General features: G+C 35.4%; 1 pseudogene; it reads right to left on the bottom strand.

The window, feature by feature from the left end:
* Positions 1-542: 542 nt before the first annotated feature.
* Positions 543-1,457, bottom strand: LOC100671728 (olfactory receptor 4F4-like; annotated as a pseudogene).
* Between the last annotated feature and the right edge of the window lie 7,389 nt (positions 1,458-8,846).

Below are 8,846 nucleotides of genomic sequence, written 5' to 3'. Positions count from 1 at the left end.
TTTCTACTTACATAAGAGATCTAAAAATTATCCCTCAAATCCATATGTGGACTTATCACTCTGTTTATGGCTTTTTTTTTTTTTTTCAATTTGGATTTCCCCTTCCTTTTTTTATTTTGCATGTGCATATTTTTTGAAAATACTGTACATGTTTATTATTTTTTATCATACTTTAGGTGAAGGTTTAGAGAGCAAATTAGTTTATCATTGAAGAATTAATACACATATTGTTTTGTGACATTGGTTGCCAACCCCACAACATGTTAACATTCTCCCCTTGTGGACCCTGGCTTCCCTGTTACCAGCATTCCTGTCCTCTCCTGCCTTCTCGTCCTTGCTCCTGGGCTGGTGTGCCAATTTAGTCTTGTTTTGTTTTATGAGCCTTCCTAATCTTTGGCTGAAGGGGGAATCTTAAGAGTGGCTTCTGTACTGAGTTATTATTTCTAGTTCATTTTACAGGTAAAATCATGGCCAAATTAGAGTGAATAAAGAAGATTTCCCGATACATGACAGATCTGAAAATTATCCCTCAAATCCATATGCTAACTTATCAGTCTCTTGATGGTGTTTTTATCGTCCTTATTTCTCAGTGTGTAAAATGGCTGGATTCAGGAGAGGTTTTATTACTGAGTAAAACACAGCAAGAAACTTGACCAACCAAGGGATGTTGAATGGCCACAGGGAGATGAAGATGCAGGGTCCAAAGAACAACACCACCACTATGATGTGAGAAGTACAGATAGAGAGTACCTTTGATGCCCCATCCTTAGTGCAAAGGCAAACAGTTAATAAGATACAGTACATTAGCAAGAGAATGAAGCAGGTTGTAGCCAAGACACTACCGTCGGGATTTATCGACATTCCAGGGGTGTGTATTCATACAGACTAGTTTGATCACCAAAGGTATACCACAGAAAAAGCTGTCCACTACTCTGGGTCCACAGAATGGCAGTTCCAGAATCATTGCCATTTGACTTATAGCATGCTGGAAGTCAATGATCTATGATTTCAAAAGCTGGAGGCACTTGTCTGTCCATGATGCTGCCATAATGGAGCAGCTTGCAAATAGCTACTTAAGGGTCACATACCACTGTCACAAGGAGGACCATCTCAACACCTGCAAACAAATGCACACAGAGTATCTGGCTCATGCAGCCCCTAAAGGAGGTTGTCTTATTATGATTTCAGAAGTCTGTGATTAGTTTGGGGTGGTGACTGGGGAAAGTCAGAAGTCAATGAATGAGAGATTGGCCAAGAGGAAGTACGTGGGGGAATGGAGCTGAGGGTCAAAGATGATCAAGAGCACAACAAGGTTGTTGCCCACAACAGTCATTAGGTGGAGTATAGAAAATGGCAGTAAGAGGAAGCTTTGGAGCTTCCTTGAATTACAATGTCCACTGAAAAGAAACAAAAACACCACAGACTGATTTGCTTCTTCCATTTACTTCAGTTTGCTGTGATGTGATCGAATGAGCAAGAGATGAACTGAGAACTTCTAGAATTGAAAAAAAAGATTTAATGTTCAGATGTTAGAGGGCAGATAAAATTTTATCATACAGAGAATTGAAGTCTTAGCATTGTACTAAGCTCAAAATTGTAAATTAACTATTTCTTGAAAAGGTCATAGCCTTGCAACCAAGAAGGGGAGCTAACTAAGTTTACGAGGGCAAGTCAAAGACATTATCCACTGGAAAAACAGTTTTTATGGGTGTTGAAAATAAATACTCTGATTAAAAATATAAGTAGTATTGTTCTCCTTAAACAATTTCTCTGTGACTTGAATGCATCTTTCCGGCAGGGGATCAGAAGGACCAGTACAGATTTCTGAGCTCTAAAATATATTCAGAAACTTTTTTACCAGAATTGATCCAATGCTGTAATCTAATGCTACAGTTCCGTTACAAAACATGCTTCTTAGAAGTAGTAAATCAATTGCTAAATGGAAATGTGTGAGTAAATGGAATTGAACCAATGTCTACAGCAAACACTGAGAAAGAATACACATTTCTAGTATGAGACACTGTCTTGCATTTTGAATTTCCTTGTGAGAGGCTATTTCCACAAAACTATAATACCTTGGCCTGTGAAATGCTAATTCTTACATATATTCACTGGTCCTTGGCCCTCACTGGCAAGAAGAAGCACTTTTTTGAAACTACCCTAAATGAAAGATATATGAAAATTAATTTTATTCCTAACTGTCCTTCCTGGGATAAGATATAAATTCTCATTTCATTTGTCCTTAGACAGTTTAGCTGTATTATTTTAATTCTCATATGAAAAAATAATTTTTTTCTCTAAGCCAGAAAGCCAAATCAGCCTTTCTTTTTTTCATTTCTTCCCTCCGTTCCTCCCATCCCTTCGTTTCTTTGTTCTTGTTTATCTCTCTGTTTCTCCTGTTACATTTTCAGTAAACGTAACCTGAGAGATTAAAAGTTGACTAGCACATATTAAGTTCCAGGTGCTGTACTAAGTACTTTAGAAACTGTTTTAATCATTACAAGATTTACTGCCATTTTACAAATGAGAACACCTGATTTCCCAAGTCATACAGCCATACTGTGTTATAACTGGAGTATAAACTGAGGCTTGTCTAACTTCAAAGCATTCAACATAACTTCTCTGTTAGAGACAGCTTATGGTAAGAACATTGGTTTTGAAAAGACTAAGAAAACAAGATTTTTGAAATAAATAATTTATTTATGAAGAGATAATTCACACACAAAGAAATGTAAATGCCTCAAAAGATAAGACATTTATGTTTATATAAAATCAAATTTTATATTTTTCTTATTTTTTAATTGTTGAAAATATACAGCAAAACATACACCAATTCAACAATTTCTTCATGTATACAAAACTTAATCTGTTTTTGTCTTCAAATTGGAATGTACTTAATCCCATTAATCAAAATGACTGAGATATTCTTCTATTTATCCCTTTAATCCAATGGTAGAACAAGGCAAAATCCAAAAGTCATTAGAAAATACCAGCAAAAGACAGAGGGCCTGTGAAAACAGCTCTTCCCCAACCTGGGTGTCTGGGAACTTCTGAGATTGTAGAAGGGCAGTGCTTTTGTTACTTGTTGTGTGAGACTCCATGTAAGGAGTCCAGAAGTCCCAACGATTAGTCGGGAGTGAAAATTCTTTATCTTTCCTTTAAACACATCAACCAAGTAACACGTGCAGTACTCTAAGCTTAACTTACCTAAGCTTAATAAAAAAAAAAAAAAAAAGCTTAATAGGTAAGTATAATAAATAATACAGCAAAGAAAGAAAAAAAAAGAACAACTTAGTCTTAAATTTGGGAGATATTAAGAACGAAAACTTAAAAAATCAGATAGTTTGGGACATACTTACCCTGCACAGATCATGTCTGAAACCAAATTCTTCATTGCTGTTAAGTCTTCCAAACCAAAAACCAAACCCATTGCCCTTGAGTTGATTCCAACTCATAGTGACCCTACAGGACAGAGTAGAACTGTCCCCATAGAGTATCCAAGGAGAGCCTGGTGGATTCAAACTGCTGACCTATTGGTTAGCAGCCATAGCACTTAACCACTATGCCCCCAGGGTTTTCTGTTAAGGCTTACTCTATCTTAAATCTGAATTGAAGTCCAATTTATACTTGCTGTGACCTGGGTTAGTGAGTGTGAATTCTCCTCATTGTAGCACGTATACACTGTGAAGAGTAACCTCTGGCCTGGGAAGAGTTCCACCTCTGTGTTTTAAACAGGGCCAAGTATTTAGAGCAACTTTTTAAATCATGCTCCTCAGGGATAACTTTCCCTGAATTGAGAGCATCATCTACTAATGCGCCATTTTCCTAGCTAAAGTTAGATAAGTTAAATACTGCTAACAAAGATAACTAAAATATAATAAAAGGAAGTTTAAAGTATTTTTCTATTTTTATGTTAAGAGCATAAGACTTTCTTCCTTTTTGCTCTGTATCTACCATGTCATGAAATTGAGCTAAGATGTCAGTTCCAGTCCTAACAAAAGTTAGACGAGTTATGTAGATGAACAGGTGACAGCCAGCTGATCACAGTCTAATTTAATAAGATTGGAACAACTTATTAGATGTATCTGGAGCAAATACTGAAGACCCACTTCTTCCATCCTTTCCCATTCTTACCTAGTTCTTGGAGGTAACAACTATCAAAAACTTGGAACGTATCATTCTATTACCCCTTCTTATAGTGATAAATGTGCATATCAACATAATATGCCATTGGAGTGTTTTTTTTTTATTGTTTGAAGTTTTGATTTAAAATAAATCAGATGTGAAAAACTATTGTTAAATTTCCACTTCTTTTCTTTCTCCTGTCTCTGCCTCTCTCCTCCTTCTTATCTGTTTCCCCTTCTCCCTCTCAATCTTTGATTTACTGCTTTTATTTCTAGATCTCAAAGTATTTAAATGAATTTATTCACTCTACCAGCCAATACTGTGACTTGAAGTCTACCGCTCATAAACATCTCAATCTGGGTCATAAAAAAATAGTCATTTGTGTGGTATGAAACACTTTTCAGGCACTATCTCATACAATCAAGATAACCTATAGACCCATTTACATATGAGAAAACTGGCTAAAAGAGGCTAAGTGATTTTCCCAAGTCACACAGCTAATAAGTGAAGGACCTAGAAGAGGTAGCATGTGGGGATGAATGCTTATAGGAGAGTTTGTTTTGTTTGAGGGAGTATATTATTTCTCTGAGTCTTGGAAAGCAATAAAATCTTTGCAATGTAATAACGTAATTAAAAATTTAGTTCTATCTTTTAAGCATACAGTTCAGCAGTTACAGACACCCATTTGGGTAATGCCATACCATCAGGATATAGAACAGTTCCATTATCCCTCAAATTTTCCTGAGCTACTTTATTGTTAACTGCTCCTCCCACCTTGCCCCAAGCAACCATTGATCTGATTTCTGTCTCTGTAGTTTTACCTTTCCCAGAAGGTGAAAAAATGGAACTATACAGTAGGTGTAGCCTTTTGAGTCTGCCTTTTTTAACTTATTATAATGCACTTGAGAGGCATCCACATTGTTGCATGTATCAGTAATTGCTTTTTATTGCTAAGTAGTATTCCATTGCATGGATGTGTCCCAGTTTGTTTATCCACTCCTCATTGAAGGATATTTAAGCTGCTTCCAGTTTTTATTGATTAAGGATAAAACCACTATAGACATTCATGTACAGTTTTATGTGTTAAAATAAGTTTTCATTTCACTTTACTAAATACCTAAGAAAAGAATTGCTAGGTCATGCGGTTAATCACACAGGTAATGAAATAAATCTTATTAAGAATTATTTCCCCAAAAAAGAGGAAATAAATAGCTAATAGCCACATGTAAAGATGTTTACTGAGTGACCTTTGTTCTAGACTCCAAAAGTCCCAACAATTAGCTAGGAAAAGAAATTCTCAGTTTCTGGAATCTATGGGAAACTTCCAGAAAATTCCATTAAGTATCTCTAGAAAGTTGATATTGAAATACTGTGAAATTTATTTTAAATGTGAGAGAGGAAGGGAATTAAGGGAGAAGTTAAGAAATTATTATACAGTATAAAAAATATCTTGCAATAGAAACCTCATTGGCTGAAGTCAGATTCTTCTGCATGTATAAAGCTTATTCTAAATTCTAACTAAAGCCTGAAATGTAGTCAGAATACAACAGAACAATTAATATACTTTCGGTTTGGACAAGTGTTTACGGAAAAGTGTTCTCCCCAGTGTGGACTATATTTGTTGTAGAGCATGACTTCTGTGGGGGAAAACTTTTGATCTCTGTGTTTCAGGTAGAACAAGGCTTATAGACAGATTTGTTCCTTGGGGACTTTTAGGTTTCAAGTATTCTTGAATGTGGAGCCTCACCTGATAGCATGTCTTTTATCAAAATTGGAGCCAAAGATATAGAGTGAATTCAATTATAAAGATTCTAGCAATGGAAGCAGAGTTTTAAAATGTTCTTTGGTTCACCTGTTCAGACTTAACTTGATTCTGGTGTATAGCTGTAGTTTGTATATTGGAACTAAGCTGTCCCTTCCAGTCCCAGCAAAAGTAAGATGACTTGCGTGGGTAGTTGGTTATGCCTAGAGGTGGCAGCTGATGATATAAGCTGGTCATCATGCCCGTGACTGAATGGCTAACCTTGAACTGCTGGTTTTGTGGGGCATGTTGAAAGCAGTGAAGTCCCTTTTAACACAACTATGATAGTAAATTCTCTAAGAGTGAAGAGGATTTATTAGCATTTCTTTAAGAAACAAAGTGATATTGTGAGGCTACCATTTACTTTATAGTTATTTATAAAATATTATATGAATTTAGTCCCATCACATAAAATACTGCATGAATGTATCAAGAAATTTAGGTGTGTGCAAAGCAATATAAACCGCACCCTTCATTTCCCTTCTTCTCTTCCTATTCTCACTAGAAATAATAGGTGTTTACAGTTTGAAATATATTGATTCAGTCTTCTTTCCATAAAAGTATATAATTTTGTATGTATATACAATGAGACATATTTGTGGATATCCTATTTGCTTTTGCATATATAGGATATGGAAGGCTGCATTTTTGTTCTAATTTATTTGGTATAAAATTTTATTTTCCTTCAGATGTAGTGGTTGCTTATAAAGTATATTTTAATTTTTTCAAAGAACCAGCTTTTGGCTTTGTTAATTCTTTCAATTGTTTTTCTGTTCTCTAATTCATTTAGTTCAGCTCTAATTTTTATTATTTGTTTTCTTCTGGTGCCTGATGGGTTCTTTTGTTGCTCACTTTGTATTTGTTCAAGTTGTAGGGACAGTTCTCTGCTTTTGGCTCTTTCTTCTTTTTGTATGTGCATTTATCGATATAAATTGGCCTCTGAGCACTGCTTTTGCTGTGTCCCAGAGGTTTTGATAGGAAGTATTTTCATTCTCGTTGCTTTCTATGAATTTCCTTATTCCCTCCTTGATGTCTTCTATAACCCAGTCTTTTTTCAGGAGGGTATTGTTCATTTTCCAAGTATTTGATTTCTTTTCCCTAGTTTTTCTGTTATTCATTTCTAGTTTTATGGCCTTGTGGTCTGAGAAGATGCTTTGTAATATTTCGATGTTTTGGATTCTGCAAAGGTTTGTTTTATGCCCTAATATGTGGTCTATTCTAGAGAATGTTCCATGTGCACTAGAAAAAAAAGTATACTTTGCAGCAGTTGGGTGGAGAGTTCTGTATAAGTCAATGAGGTCAAGTTGGTTGATTGTTGTAAGTAGGTCTTCCGTGTCTCTATTGAGCTTCTTACTGGATGTCCTGTCCTTCTCCGAAAGTGGTGTGTTGAAGTCTCCTACTATAATTGTGGAGGTGTCTATCTCACTTTTCAATTCTGTTAAAATTTGATTTATGTATCTTGCAGCCCTGTCATTGGGTGCGTAAATATTTAATATGGTTATGTCTTCCTGATCAATTGTCCCTTTTATCATTATATAGTGTCCTTCTTTATCCTTTGTGGTGGATTTAAGTCTAAAGTCTATTTTGTCAGAAATTAATATTGCTACTCCTCTTCTTTTTTGCTTATTGTTTGCTTGATATATTTTTTTCCATCCTTTGAGTTTTAGTTTGTTTGTGTCTCTAAGTCTAAGGTGTGTCTCTTGTAGGCAGCATATAGATGGATCGTGTTTCTTTATCCAGTCCGTGACTCTCTGTCTCTTTATTGGTGCGTTTAGTCCATTTACATTCAGCGTAATTATAGATAAATAAGTTTTTAGTGCTATCATTTTGATGTCTTTTCATGTGTGTTGTTGGCCATTTCATTTTCCCACATACTTTTTTGTGCTGAGACGTTTTTCTTGGTAAATTGTGAGATCCTCATTTTCATAGTGTTTGACTTTATGTTACTTGAGTTGTTACGTTTTTCTTGGCTTTTATCTTGAGTTATGGAGTTGTTATACCTTTTTGTGGTTACCTTATTATTTACCCTATTTTTCTAAGTAAAAACCTAACTTGTATCGTTCTATACCGCCTTGTATCACTCTCCATCTGGCAGTTCAATGCCTCCTGTATTTAGTCCCTCTTTTTGATTATTGTGATCTTTTACCTATTGACTTCCATGATTCCCTGTTATGTGTATTACTTTTTATTTATTTTTTTTAATTAATCTTAATTTGTTTGTTTTTGTGATTTCCCTATTTGAGTTGATATCAGGACGTTCTGTTTTGTGACCTTGTATTGTGCTGGTATCTGATATTATTGGTTCTCTGACCAATTTCCTTTAGTATTTCTTGTAGCTTTGGTTTGGTTTTTGCAAATTCTCTAAACTTGTGTTTATCTGTAAATATCTTAATTTTGCCTTCATATTTCAGAGAGAGTTTTGCTGGATATATGATCGTTGGCTGGCAGTTTTTCTCCTTCAGTGCTCTGTATACATCGTCCCATTCCCTTCTTGCCGGCACGGTTTCTGCTGAGTAGTCTGATCTTATTCTTATTGATTCTCCCTTGAAGGAAACCTTTCTTTTCTCCCTGGCTGCTTTTAAAATTTTCTGTTTATCTTTGGTTTTGGCGAGTTTGATGATAATATGTCTTGGTGTTTTTGTTTTTGGATCAATCTTAAATGGGGTTCGATGAGCATCTTGGATAGATATCCTTTCGTCTTTCATGATGTCAGGGAAGTTTTGTGTCAGGAGTTCTTCAACTATTTTCTCTGTGTTTTCTGTCCTCTCTCCCTGTTCTGGGACTCCAATCACTCGCAAGTTATCCTTCTTGATAGAGTCCCACATGATTCTTAGGGTTTCTTCATTTTTTTTAATTCTTTTATCTTATTTTTTTTCAGCTATGTTGGTGTTAATTCCCTCGTCCTCCAGATGTCCCAGTC

This window comes from Loxodonta africana, chromosome 10 (assembly GCF_030014295.1).
Source record: "Loxodonta africana isolate mLoxAfr1 chromosome 10, mLoxAfr1.hap2, whole genome shotgun sequence".
In the NCBI taxonomy this organism is placed as follows: Eukaryota; Metazoa; Chordata; class Mammalia; order Proboscidea; family Elephantidae; genus Loxodonta; species Loxodonta africana.
Note: the sequence above shows the minus strand (reverse complement) of the source record. Positions and strands in the feature narration are given on the sequence as shown.